General features: G+C 38.9%; 1 protein-coding gene across 5 annotated transcripts in view; it reads left to right on the top strand.

Annotated features, from left to right (window-relative positions):
• The first annotated feature begins 574 nt into the window (after positions 1–574).
• Positions 575–15,261, top strand: part of PDCD10 (programmed cell death 10) — a 48,422-nt gene continuing 33,735 nt past the window's right edge. Inside the window, exon 1 of one of the 5 annotated variants that reach the window (XM_066241225.1) lies at positions 575–726. The gene's annotated coding sequence lies outside the window, so the exon portion shown is untranslated. The other 4 variants (XM_066241229.1, XM_066241228.1, XM_066241227.1 and 1 more) reach the window with 4 other exon arrangements.

A 15,261-nucleotide genomic window follows, 5' to 3' on the forward strand; every position in this document is an offset into this window, starting at 1 on the left:
TCCCTGGGGACCCCTGTCCTTCACCACGTGGTCTCGCATATGGAGCTGCGCCCCCACCTCCGCCCGGGCGCCTCCGCAAGGAGCCCAGCTTAGTCTAACCCTCTGCGACTCGCAGGTTTCGGCCGCCCATGTGCCTCGGGCTCAGCCGCCTTAGTGGATGCTGCCCCTCCGGCCAGGAAGCGTCCCCACACGGCACACTCCCTCCACCACGGCGGTTCTCCCGATGCGTTCATTCCGCCTGCGTGCACAGCTCAGCAGCTCCATGTTTCCTACTTCCAACTCTACCACCCACCCCACTTCCCCTCCTTCCTCGGGTCCGCTAGCCGCCCCCCACAATGGCTGAGCTGCCCGGCGCCCACCCCACACCCTGATTGGCGCAGGTGACAGCTAACCCCTCCCTTCCTCTTCTTTCCGTGCACCCTCTTCATTTCAGCTCCTCCCTCTAAGGCAGGAAACTCTTCTACTATTGGCTGGAAGTGTCCCCACTATCGCCTTAGACTCCGCCGCACAGCCTTTCGGGAATTGTAGTCTTGAGTGCAGAGTAATTGCCGACAACGCGGGTGAACGGGACTACGAGTCCCCATAGGCCCCTGCGTGACTCCGGCTGGGCAGGATTCCGGACAACGCCTGGTTCCTCTCGGGTCCTTCCGGCGTCGCCGGAGTGAATTGATCCGGGAGTTGAAGAGTGCTCCAAGGTGGGAATTGCAGTCAGTGCCTCCGTTGCTGGTAAGGTGTGGCTGTTCTGTCCTAGCCTTGTAGCCCCGCGCGGAGCACAAGCGGCGTGGGATCACACCTGGGCCGTGACTGAAGCACTCGGGTTTGGTCCTGGCAGGCAGAGCGGACGTTGCTGGGAACGGGGCCCTATGGGCGTAAGCGAGGTTACCCTACGCGAGTGGCGTAAAGCGGGTTTGTAAATGCCGCCTGCCCTGCTTGGGCCTGGACGCCTTCGGGAAGTCTCCTCTAGGTGGGGGCGGGAGGGAAGGGCGCGGTTGGCCCCTGGTGCCCCGGGAGCGGGGAGAGAGCGGATGTGCCTGGGGTGGGTCCTCCGAAGGTGTGGCTTGGGGGCAGGAGACGAGGCTGCTTTCTTCCCTGTTTTAGAAGTAGGGTGGGGAGGAGTGGAGGGAGGACGGAGCACTTGGGAGTCAGCTTCTGGGGTGATTCTGGTTATGCCCTTTGAGGAAAGAGAATTGTTGAAGAGTCAGATGTTGACAGATGTAGGTATTCAGTTCTAGTTTCTAGATGTGGTCCCTCTAAGGAGACAATTATTAAGCACAAATTCTTAACCCTCTTAGGTGTAATCCCTAAGATATGTGTACACCTTTACTGTTTTCAAAGAGCGTTCACTTTGGGGTGCTGATAAGGAAACCGAGGGAATGAATGACGTGTCCAAGGTCACACACGTAGGGACAAATCTTCCGAGTTTAATCTCTATAGTCTATAGTCCAGCTTCTGAGTCAACTGCTGCACCTGAAAGAGTTGGCTGGTTTTTTGAGAAGGGTGGAGAAAGTGGCAAAGTAATGTCTTTTATATATTTTTAAGAAACCGTTTGTGAGGTGAAAACTTTGAACTGGGGAGAAATTCCTTAGTTAAAAAGGACGCACTCTAACCTTTGGCGGGGAATCAGTTTCACCTTAGGGGTGTATTAAGTGAGGGATTGTACTACTTTAGTGGTAGGTAAATATATAGGAGAAAGTCAGTCACAACTGTATATCCTATCCTTAGTTAAAAGACAAGTCTGTCTTTTACTTTGGGACTTTTTTTCTCTCATTTTGTAAAACTGACACAATTTGGTTGAATTCTTGTACAAAACTTATTTTACACATTTTTTCAAACAACGCAGCATCAAAAGAATTTGATCACTAGAAAAGAAGATAACATTGCATTTTTTGGAGGTAACCTCATTTTTTTTGTTGATTTTTTTTTTAAATTTATTTTTCTGGCCCTGGCCGGTTGGCTCAATGGTAGAGCGTCGGCCTGGCGTGCAGGAGTCCCGGGTTCGATTCCCGGCCAGGGCAACACAGGAGAGGCGCCCTTCTGCTTCTCCACCCCTCCCCCTCTCCTTCCTCTCTGTCTCTCTCTTCCCCTCCCGCAGCCAAGGCTCCACTGGAGCAAAGTTGTCTCAGGTGCTGTGGGTGGCTCTGTGGCCTCTGCCTCAGGCACTAGAATGGCTCTGATTGCAGCAGAGCGACGTCCCCTGGTGGGCATGCCGGGTGGATCCCTGTCCAGCGCATGCGGGAGTCTGTCTGACTGCCTCCCCGTTTCCAGCTTTGGAAAAAAAAAAAAAGTTATTTTTCTCTCATTTTCTTGGCTCTGGGACGTTTGTGTAAATGACATCAGGTTCATACATATTTTGTTTTTCCTAGCATCATCTGTGATTTTTAATTATCCTTAATTTAAATTAATGGGGTCCTGGTTGGGTGGGTCAGTGGTGTTTAGCCCCACCACAGGTCATGGGTTCAACGCCCAGTCAGGGTACCCAGGAGAATCAATCATTGAGAATACGACTAAGTGGAACAACGAATTGATGCTTCTCTCTCCATCTCTTTCCCTTCTCTCTCTCTCTGAAATCATGGAAAAAATTTTAAAAAAGGGAAAAATGAGACATTTATGTTTTATATTAAGTAGAAAATAATGTGCTTATTCCGGTCTTATCCTATATAATTGTTATTTTGACCAATTATAACATGCATATTATTGGATAGTTCTTTAATAGAATTTTGAGTATATTCATTGACATCAGGATTTCTTCCTGGTAAGTTTATAAACAAGAATCAAGTCTGTAGTGATAGCAGGTGATCAGTCATGTTTAACTGTTCTGTAAGTTAGCCATTGATATATGCTGTATTTTTATAGTACTTTGCAATTGTTTATATCAATCACCTTTGAATGCAAAAACACCTCTAGGGTCAGAGGTGTTAGGTTCTCCTATGAAGTTAAGATGGTCTAGAAATTAATATGACATTTAAAATAGAAGAGAGCTGTGATACTGTATAATGAAAATAAAATCAGGAATAATGTTGCACCATGAGTGCAGTACACAAGGAAGACCAACTAAGGAAATGGAATATTATTTGGGGGATAATTGGCTTTGTGCTAAATTAAAAAGGTACATAGTTTAAGTAGAGTGTAAGCTGAACTTGAGTGAGTGATAGGAAAGCAAGAATATCAATGTACTTTCTAGATGGCAATGTAGGCATTTACTTTTTGTTGGGGGATGTATGCAATGAGTTTTCTGCCTTTTGTCATGCAGCTATGAGATTGTAGAATAAGCTTTTGAACTAAAATCAGGAAAATTTGGAAGGAAGTATAATTAATATAATGCACTTGTTCAGCATGTGCTATTTTTTGCCCTTGGTTGGTTCAGTTCTACCACTAACTTCTCTTCATTTCTGAAGTCGAGTATTGATATTTCACCTATGTTGCAATGGTAGAGTAACATTTTTATTATTTTATTACCTTTCAGTTACATGCTAGAGTACTGCATATCTGCATATTGAATTACTTAAGGTTCAGAGGGTTATGTGTGCTCTTGTATTTTTATAGTGGTTGTGCAGGAACCTTAGTCAGCCTTTGGACATCATCTCTTACAGATGTCTCCCATAGATACCTTTTAAGGATATAAGGTCAGAAGAAAAGGACTGTATATCATTGTTTTCCCAGTAGGTAAACTATTGAGCACCTGTTTACAAAGAGTATGAAGAGGTTCAGATTGGTTAAGTACAGGAAATGTAACTGGTCACTGATGAAACCAAGGCATTATCCAGGTCTTTCTGCAGATTTTGAGTATTGTAGACTCGGTGGTTCCCTTAGATTATTTATTTTACATAAGAAGAAAGCTTTAGATGACTTAAATATTCATATACTGTTACCCCTTACTCTGTTTTATGCTGACAATTTATCATTTGTCTCCTATCCACTCTGTATTCTTATCTTTAGCCTTTTTCATTTACTGCGCTTTCCAATTACTGTCTACATAAACTCCTTTATATGGGGGCCTTTGTGTATGTTCTAACCCCTCTGCCTGGGCTGTCCCCGCTGTCCCTGACTCCTTCACAAATCTGGCCGACTTCTAGTTAATTTTCAAGTCTCAGTTTAAATGTCATTTGTCAGGGGAAGCTCTCCTGACCTCTTTGACCCCTCTTTTCTAAAATTAGAGTACATTCTCATGCTGATGTTCTCGCCACACTCTGTACTTCTCTTTTGTAGCTTTGTTATGGTAGGATCTTAACTATTTCTGTATTTATCTGATAGACGTCTGTCCCCGTCACTAGACATTTGGGCAGGCCCTATAGGTTGTTATGTGCTTTACTTCGCTGCTTACTTCGTATCTGGTACAAGGTAAATGCCCAGTAAATATTTACTGAATTAATGAATAAATGATTAAATTAATGAGCATATTCATGCACAGTGCCTCCAGCACTCTGCTAGGGACAGAAATGAGTAAAACAGACTTCTTCCCACCCTTAGATAAAAGAGTTATTGACAGTGTAATATAAATTGTAGAAAGATGTTCTTTGTCTAACATTAGGGTAGTTTTCTTTGGGCAAATGACATAAGCATTTTCTGTTACATCAAACGTTCTGTATAACAGCATTTTGGAGACTTTATCACTGTCCTGTTTTTCACAAGCAACATTTATTATAACAAAATACAGACATGGAAGAAAATAACTTTTAATAGATTATATTCTTCTCTAATGTTATCTCTTTTTGTCCTCAACAGAATCTTTTTTCTTTTTACTTTGTTTTATTTTGATTTTTAACCATAGTACGTATCTTCCTTTGAATTATACTTTTAATATTACCTGCTTTGAACAGGTGCCTTTGTAAAGTTGAGTAGTGTTTGTTTAAAAGAGCTATATTTTGGCCTTCTATTTGTTCTTAACGTAGATACTTATGAGAGTAAAAGGATCATCATTTTAAGACCATGCAAACTAAATTTCAGGAGTAAATTGCATTAGGTTTTGGTCCTGAAAACAAATTCTCTGACCCTTCGCAGTACTATAGTAATGGCACAGAATAAATTCAACAGCTCTAAGTTGCTGTAGGATTATGAGCTTTCACGAACCTACCAATTTACTCTCCCACAAGATATTGTCCAAAAAGAGCTGATATTTCACTTTAAAATTTAATAATACTCCCAGTGTTTATTATTAAATGTAAGTCTTTGCTAAGTCCTAAATTTTCTTTTTTAAAAGTCAGTCCTCTTATTGGAATTTTGGATAAAAAAATTTATATTTACCTATCATAACCAATAAGTGGAGAATAAAACTGAAGTATTAAAAAAAAAACACTGAAGTATTACTTCTTATATTTTAAGGTAATAATAAGTAATTTTACTAAGAATTTAAAGTTAATTCCATGATAATTTTTTCTGCATAATATGAACTGTAAAAGTGATTTAGAGGTTAGTGTAATTGTGTATATTATTGAATTTGAAATATTATAGAAAGTTGCAGCCTTAGAGACTTTTTGTTTTAGGAATACACACACAGTGTTAAAAATAAAAAGCACTTTCATTGTAGCAATTAGAGATAATTTATTTACAGAAAGGTAAGTGGTATAGTTTGGTGGTTCATTTTTGTCTGTATGAAGACAAAAAATTCAGTTTCCTCATTTTAGCTACAGATTTAATTATAGTTTGGATGTATTGTAATATCACAATCTGATCTTTCAAGGTCACCCTTACATTTCATTTTTGTGTGGGTAATCTCTTATTAAACCATCCAAAAAGTTAATTGGATCTATTCAATCTCACTCATCTACAGTTGACTAGAATCAAGTGTTTTTATTTAAAAAAAAAAGAGAAAAATGGATTTTAAGAGCAAGCTTATGAATTATTGGGTAACAGGTAACAGCAGTGGAATATATTAAGTGCTCACAAAAATTAGGGGATATTTCAAAAAATACGAAGCAATAAGAAAAAGCATTTGATTTTTTTTATTAAACAAGGACATCAGAAAAGCAAATGACAAGTCAAAGAAAATTGTTCGATTATGCAAATGAGATGCAAAACCAACTTTCATTGGTGAAAATGCACTGTACAGAAGGCTGCAAGTTCCTGCGTGTTCCCTGGTCCCTCGTGTTTGTGAGCAGTGTAGTCACTACTGTTTACTCAGGCCAGTCCCTTGGAAATAAGTTTACCAGAAGTAAGTGTAGATTGCATAATAATGATTCTTTTGTTCATTCATTTACCAAATATTTATTGAATATATATTATGTATGAAAACTGCCTTAAATTTTCTTTGGAACGAGTTGGGATATAATATGATAGCCAATACTTTCTGAGCAATAGCTGCTAGGCATCAATGCTGAACATTTTACACAATCTCATAAAATCCTTGTAACAATTTTATGAAGTTAGAGGCACTGTTATCCCCAGTTTAAATGAGGAAACTAAAGCATAGAGGGGTTAAGCAACTTGCACAAGATCACACAGCCAGCTATTGCTTAGAATTAGGGTTTGAATCCAGGCTGTCAGACTCAAGAGACCCTATTTATTTATTTTTTTTCATTTTTCTGAAGCTGGAAACAGGGAGAGACAGTCAGACAGACTCCCGCATGCGCCCGACCGGGATCCACCCGGCACGCCCACCAGGGGCGATGCTCTGCCCATCCTGGGCGTCGCCATGTTGCGACCAGAGCCACTCTAGCGCCTGAGGCAGAGGCCACAGAGCCAACCCCAGCGCCCGGGCCATCTTTGCTCCAATAGAGCATTGGCTGCGGGAGGGGAAGAGAGAGACAGAGAGGAAAGCGCGGCGGAGGGGTGGAGAAGCAAATGGGCGCTTCTCCTGTGTGCCCTGGCCGGGAATTGAACCCGGGTCCTCCGCACGCTAGGCCGACGCTCTACCACTGAGCCAACCGGCCAGGGCAAGAGACCCTATTTTTAATCATTGCAGTGAAATTTTGATGTTAGTGACAGCTCCATTAGGGGGCAGTTAGATTTAGAGTTGCAGTTACAGAAAAGTTGTATCCTAGATGCTAAGGTCAGTGTGGCAGGCAAAATTACTTATATTCAAACTAATTCTAAAAAACCCTTTAAGAGGCTGCCTCATTGGAGACTAACATAACTGCAGCCCAGCCCGCTTCTCCTCCAGCACTGCAATAGAACTGCTTTTCCTGAGTGCTAGGTGAAGGAATTGACTTGTTATTCAGAGGCCATGTTGGAAAAGAAATATGTATATTATAGGAATATTACAGGAATCACAGTGTGGTGACAGCTCACTGTGACAGGCACTGTGACTTTAGTGAGGGTAGGAGAAGGGAGGATAAGGAGGTCTATATCTCATTTATTCTGGAGTTTATGTGCATGTAACGAAATTATCACTACAGATTTCAATAGTTATTTTTCTGTTTTTTTAAAAAAATATTAAGCATGTCTGTTGAACTTGTGTAGGGTGTGTGTGTTGTATGTGTGTGTATCGTGCGTGATGCAGGTATGCTCTTGGAGTTATGCAGATTGGCTGCTTGACACGTCTTATTTTTTTGTTGTCTCCTCCCTTCAAGACTGCACACTCTCAAGGGCAGGAACTGTATCTCACCACCACATCTCCAGCTAACGCTGTTGCTGACTTAATTTGCCTATGCAGAGTACTAGGAGATAGAGAAAGGAATAAAACTTTCCTTTAAGGTATTTATAATTTAGTGCATTGAAGGGGAAGCGGATGAACAAACCATTATATGAACATTTAGCCTTTTGATGTGTGTGTGTGTATTTCTAGATTTTATTTTGTTTCTACTTTTTTACCCCCTTTGCCCCCTTTCTTATATATTAAGTATGTTTAGATTCATCAGCTCATTGGATGATTTTAGGTTAGAGCTGTTAGGAAGTGGGAAATACGAGGTTCTCTAACTTAATGTCTGGTTCCTGGTACTGAAACATCCTTCCTTTGTTTATTCACCCATCCTGCCTTCAGGATGAACTGGAACTCCAGTGGAAGGAATGACAAAACCCTAAGGTTTCACACCCCGTGCCTTCATGGACTTAACGCCCTAATAAAGGCCATTGGGATGGTAAATGAGGCAGACCTGGCCGCTGCGCTACAGCTGCCCTTTTACCACTGTCGATTATTGCAAAGCTTTCTTCATTCCAAAGGCTTTGGAATAATGTTGTGCTATTTTATTCAGAAATCACATACTTTGTGGGTGCCTTTATAATAAAATTGACAGTTTGGGAATACTGTCAAAACTTGAGAGATTTCTGAGTTCCTACCTTAATTTTGGTGTGCTTCCTTAAAAAATGAATTAACAGTTTTCCAAGTGAAGACTATATGAGGAATTGTGTGTACAGTATAAACAGATTACGTTCTCTCTTCCTCATTTCTTCTGATGACTAGTACCATTTGTATTAGGAGGTCAATTAGAAGCTAAAGGTGAAGTTAAATGTCATTATCAAGATGAAATCTGTCCTTATTCGCACCTAGGGTTAAACAAATGCGCCAGAATCAATTTGTCATCTGGGACTAATAATTAACATTTGAGTGCCTTGTGGCAATATTTTGGTACAAAGAAATTTTGTAAAGTAAAGAAAACAATTGAATAGAGGACCTTAGGCAATTATGAGTCATTAAGTTAACTAATAGATATCAAAAATTATAAGTGCTACAGAGAAGCAGGTCAGACCCATGTGATATAATCTCCTTAAATTGTACTTTCCAGCATAGAACATAGGGCCACTATGAGTGCTGAAATTTAATTGAATTTCTAAGGGATTTTAAAGAAAAGCTTTGGGATTATATTGGAGAAATTTAGACAGGAAGTCACAAATACTAATAAAAAGGAAAAATAAAATGTATCTCAATTAAATACTTAAAGGCTATATTCATTTAGGCATTATTTGATTCATGAGCCACTAGATTAAGAACTTAATGCGCAAAAATGGACATATTCTAAGGGACACATTGTTTTCCTGCCCTCCAGTAAATATTTTTATTTAAATTTGTTCAGGCCTGGCTTTAACAAATATTAGGCATTGGAATAGGGAAAAAAAAATGGAGGCTTCTCACAGCTAAAGAGATGTGTATTCTTTCTCCTGAACCAGCTGTACAGAAATATCTTAGAAGCCATTGGTTGGTATTTTTGTTCCCATTTCCCATCAGCTTGATTCAGAAGTCAGGAGCTATTTGATCCTATTGTCAACTTTTGATTATCCAGTATAGATTATCTCCTTTTATGAATTATCTCAGTAAAGTCTTTGATTGTATTTGATTTTACTCTCTTACTTAGTCTGTTTCTGGGCACCCTTCTTTATTAAGTGATATATGCATGTTAAGGGAATAAAAAGTAATTTTAACATGAGCTTGGCATATCATTTTAAAATGCAGTTGATGACCAAATTATTTTAAGTGTTTCAAAGCTCAGAAATTTGTTTTAGATGATATGTAACTTTTTTGTGGTGCCCCAATAATTTTATATATATATATATATATATATATATATATATATATATATATATATATAATGTTTATGCCTCCACTTTGGCAAATGCAGGAGAAAAGGTTTTAAAATTGTGTTCTGCGAGCGTCTGGCTTTTATGATGCTGTTATGTCAGCATTAGGCAGTCACTGTATGTGCTGTGTAGGGGCAGGACTAGGGTGAGGCATGGGGTCTAGGATGCAAAATATAAGGGGGCACTGACAGAATCATTAAGTCCGTGAAAAATTTTATGCTCCAGGAGTCTGATTTGCCTTATATCCTATTTCCAGTCTTGATGCCATATCAGGTTCATAGAATTTTAAATAAAATATCAGTAACTAACAATATGAATTGAATGCTTATTTTGTGTTAGCCACTATACTAAGGTTCTTTATATGCATTTAGTACTCTTAATAACCCTGTGAGGTGAGTACTTCAATTAGTATTTCTTTTAATTTCTCACTCACTGAGTTTAGAAAGATTAAATAACAAATGATATGACCCAGCTGAGCAAAAATTCAAACTGAGGACTTTGTTTCAAATATGAGCACTTCTCTGCTTCTCTATACTGTCCATCTGTGTGTAGAAAAACTTAATTACTTCTTGTTCATTTCTATAGTACTCCTCAGAATATGCGAGTGCATACACTGACATGACACATTTAACTTCTAAGGCGAGTGCATCAGGAGTCTCAGCAGCACCAAATTAAAAATCCACAGACTTGTGTGGCAGCGTATCATAAAGTGATGCTTTATGGTCAGAGCCACATTCCTAATGGCTTTAGTTTCTGAACATTCTGCGTGGAGTCTGGGGTCTAGGCTGTAAACTGACTGACCGATGGATGACACAGAGCAGGACACATTAGTCTAGACCAGAGGTCAGGAACCTATGGCTCGCGAGCCAGATGTGGCTCTTTTGATGGCTGCATCTGGCTAGCAGACAAATCTTTAATTAAAAAAAATAATAATAACGTTAAAAATATAAAACATTCTCATGTATTACAATCCATTCATTTCCTACCACATGTTCATGGTTGTGGGTGGCTGGAGCCAATCACAGCTGTCCTCCGAGACAACACCAAATTTTTATTGGATAATGCGTAATGTATACGGGTCATTGTATGGCTCTCTCAGAATTACATTTTAAAATATGTGGTGTTCATGGCTCTATGCCAAAAAGGTTCCCGACCCCTGGTCTAGAGTAGTTCAGTTTAGCAAATTAACGTGTCCTGTACAATAAGCTACGGTAACTCAGTAGCATAATTTGCTTAAAATATCTGTCACCATTCTATTTTGTTTCTTAACATGAATTTCTGTGGACTTTTATTTTTAAATTGTGAAATTGGAGATTGGACTAGATAATATATATTGGCTGTTTTCACTTTAAAATTAGGGTTTTAACATTTGAGGTTGTTTTTTTTTTTTAATTTCTTGTTTTTTTTTCCCAGAGACAGAGAGTCAGAGAGAGGGATAGACAGGGACAGACAGGCAGGAACAGAGAGATGAGAAGCATCAATCATTAGTTTTTCGTTGTGCATTGCAACACCGTAGTTGTTCATTGATTGCTTTCTCATATATGCCTTGACTGTGGGCCTTCAGCAGACCGAGTAACCCTTTGCTTGAGCCAGCAACCTTGGGTGGGGCCAAGCTGGTGAGCTTTGCTCAAACCAGGTGAGCCCGCGCTCAAGCTAGTAACCTCGGGGTCTCGAACCTGGGTCTTCTGCATTCCAGTCCGATGCTCTATCCACTGCGCCACCACCTGGTCAGGCAACATTTGAGTTTTTTAAATGCATAAACGTGCAAGAGTAAGGATAAATTTGGAGATCTGGATCTATGTGAGTTATGGGAAAATCTGGATCCAAATATCTTTTCACAGCCCTTGGCCTTACTATTGGGGCCTTTCACCTTTGTTCATAGTGCTTTGTTTATAATGCTTCTGTGCTGATTGTCTTAAAGTAGTGGTTTTCAAATTGTGGAGAGAGAGGCGTTTAAGAGCTCCTAAGAGAGGTTGTGGCTTGAAAACTATAGCTACTTAACACATTGGATAAATGGAGAGTTTTGTGTTTTATCTTATGTACAGCTTTATATAAGATTTTATTTGAAAAGCAAAGAAACAAATAGCTTTCTGCTGTTTTAAAGAGATTTAAAATCACATATCTTTATGTGTCTTTCCAGACTCCTGATTCCCTTGGAGAGATGATTGTGCAGATCTGACTTAGAAAGAGATCTGATCTTGTTATTTTAGATTAAAATGTACTTAATTGCAGTAGCTAATATTGAATAGTTACTATGTGCCATGCTGTGTTCTATTTCATCTTTACATCAACCTTAAGAGATAAAATACTATTATTATTCCCATTTTATAGATGAGTAAACGAGCACAGAGAAGTTTGATAACTTACCCCAACTCATACAACTAATAAGTGGTACACCCAGGTTTGAATCCAAGGTAGTCTGGTTCTAGAATCTGCTTATTTACCTCTCTAATGACAGTGCTGTTAATGTTCGCTATGTATAATTGGAACAGTCATATTTCTGTTTCTTTTAGGTAACATTGTGGATTTTGAAGTTTTTCTTAAGAACCTTGACTCTTACTTAACCCTTTATAGAAAAATAGATTGTAAGTTATAAAGCAAAAGTTTAGAACTAAGTCTGTATATTAGTTAAGGCAGTGGTCCCAACCCCTGGGCTCCCGACCGGTACCGGTCCGCAGAGAAAGAATAAATAACTTACATTATTTCTGTTTTATTTATATTTAAGTCTGAACAATGTTTTATTTTTTTAAAATGACCAGATTCCTTCTGTTACATCCATATAAGACTCACTCTTGACGCTTGTCTCCTAAGTTTGACAATTATATTTAAAAATACCACAGTTTTTATTCCGGTCGCATAATTTTATTTTGTGCATTTATCCGTCCTACCCTAAAGGCCGGTCCATGAAAATATTTTCTGACATTAAACCGGTCCGTGGCCCAAAAAAGTTTGGGGACCACTGAGTTAAGGAACACCTACCTATCTGTGACAGATGAACGGAGATTAACAAAAAATGGTACATGGAGTTAAATTTATAGCATTCTTACACTTTTCCTTCATGGGTCATTGTGCTCTAATTTGCCAGTGTTTTCTTTTTTCAAAGATATCTTAACTCGATTTTCAGATGTTGTTTTTTTAGTTAAACCTCTGATAATTAATAGCTCAGCAAGAGATGATTTGGTCAGACATGTTTACAGAGATGTTGAAGATTGGATGTTTTTTATCTTGTTTTTAAAAATAGTAAAGCTGGAGTCCTTCAAACCAGTTAATGGTCTAACAGAAAGTGCCTTAGAAAATTTGTTTAAGTTGGATAGATCTTCCAATGAAGTGATAATTCATTGTGGAATGTGTACTTTCTTTGAATGGTTATTTAAAAGTGCAAAAATAACAGTGCTTAGTACCTTAGTAAAATAAAGTCTTTCATAAAAAGACTCTATGGTTTGAATTAAAAATTACCTCATTTTTTTATTCTAACCACATCTCTTTCAGTTATACAGCTCAGTGTTCTTCCATCTTATAGAAGAAACTAAAACAGAGAGAGGGGAAGTGACTTGATCAGAGAAACATGATGGTTTTTAATTGACAGTGAGTTCCAGAATTTGAGCCCTTGTTTTCAGACTTTAATTCTTATGCTCTTTACCCAGCTCTCTCTGCACAAATCATCCATTTGATATTTCCATGTAGCCTAAAAAAATGTTAGTATATATAAATAAATACAGTGGCAAAGTATCATATATTACTCTTAGCATTAACAGAAGATCATTTCTAGATGTCCCTAAATATAAAATTCAATAAATACTAAACTGACAGTATTGCATCTCAGGGAGGTTGAGTCCCACATTATCTTAGTAAAATAAAAAACCAAAAAACTGTAGAATGGAAGCCCTTGAATCATAGAAAATATAACTTGCAGAGGAAGAAAAGAGATGTAGGTGTATCTTGAAATCTTCAGGCTCATTTTGGTCTGAGTAGGATCTCCTACCTCTACCAGCCTTTTCCCTAGCTTCCTCCTCTAACCCTTTTGTCTCTTGTTTGTAAGTGGCTACAACATTTTGACCTGAGAAAGCCCTTGAAAGGTAGATTGTGATATCACATGTTCACCTTTCCAGCTATGCGAAATGGTCAGACTGAGCACAGGCTTAGAATAAATTCAGTTTCTCTAGGAGCCTGATGGGTATGACTCATGATGTTAGGTGCTTAAGAAGGAACTAAGGGATTGTCAGTTATTTGAAACCTTGAATCAACCAGCTATTGAGGCAGGGCCTTCTATGCTAGAATGTGTAGTTTTTATGATCTGATACTTTTCTTTCTAAAAAAATACTTTCAGTCAGATTACTTTTGAACCTAGAGTAGATACCAATACATAATAAAATACTGTCACTGTATTTTAGAGTTCAAGGCCTTAAGATGATATAGTTTTACTCCTTTCTTGTTCTGATGGGGAAACAAGGTCAGTGGTTAAGTGAAACTTGGACAAAGTCAGAACCAAAACCCTCAGCTTGGCTGCTCAGTCAAACTTAATTTTACCTGTGCCCCTGAGACGGACCTTGGCAGCTATTGTCTTTGACTTTAGCCACAGTTCTTTCCACACCAGTGATTTCAGCCTGTCTTGTTCATAGAATCATCTGGGCTGTTTGTTAAAAACACAGCTCTGGACCTTTGTTGCAGATCCAGATTGGTCAGTCTTGGAAGTACAGGAGGTTCTCAGGTTACCACACAGTTCCATTCCCACGACAGTGATATAACCCGAATTTTGGTGTAAGTCAAAACATACCCTTGCTTAAGTCACCTACCTATCCTAACACAGTTTTAAAATCATATTTTAGAACATAAAAACACAACTAAGCCACAGAAAAAGGAAAACGACATAAATATGCTGTACTGTACACTATACTGCAGTAACAAAAATGACCAAAAAAAATGAGTGTGAAAAAAATTCCTTACCTTTATTCCTGTGGTTGGCTTGCACACTGGAAGGAGCATTGCAAGGTGAGAGAGAGTGACCTATTGGGAGGAGGAAGCTGGAGAGGCAGGAGAACCTGCAGAAGGTGCTGGAGGTACTGGGTCAGGTGAATCAGGATTGCCTAGGAACATGCAGGAGACACTGGAGATGATTCTACATGCAGTACAGGTGTTTCATCTCGAGAAGCAGCTGATGTAGAGGGCACAGGACCTATTGCAAGCCTCTACCTTCTTGAAGAATTGTTCCAGGTTAGTCTGGGACTAGTCCACCCACGTAGTCCATAAATAAGACTCGAACAGCATAAGCCGAAGTACTCACATCTTAATTTTTTTAAGGTTTTATGGGAGTGAGCGTTGTAAACTCAAAACTTATGTCGCAACCTGAGCACTCCCTGTGTGTGTTCCTATAGACACTGAAGTGATTGTGATGGTGATGCTTAGGTCACTATCATTTGCACCCTTTTGCATAGAGAAACTTCTACTTTGTGCTAAAAGTGGGATAACTTTTTGGATCTTGCTTATGTGTAAAGCAGGGTTAATCTAATGTTGAAAATGCTTGCACTTTAAGAATTTTGTGAACTATTAAGTTATACACTAGTTGTTTATCCAGGATCTAAAAAATATTCTAGCAGCTTTCATAAAAAATGATGTTAGAATTTATAACCTCTGACTTTTATTTTTATTTAGTTTTATTTGGTGTTTATGTAAATCTCTGTTGGAATTCTGATTTTACTTGTAGTCATTTATTGCTTACATTCTCTTAGCTTAATCTACTAGGAAGAGCTTAGGATAGCAAAAAGAAGTAAAAACTGCTAAATGTTACTGGGTCCAGACTTTGTTAATAGAATTAAT

This window comes from Saccopteryx bilineata, chromosome 8 (genome assembly GCF_036850765.1).
Source record: "Saccopteryx bilineata isolate mSacBil1 chromosome 8, mSacBil1_pri_phased_curated, whole genome shotgun sequence".
NCBI lineage: Eukaryota > Metazoa > Chordata > Mammalia > Chiroptera > Emballonuridae > Saccopteryx > Saccopteryx bilineata.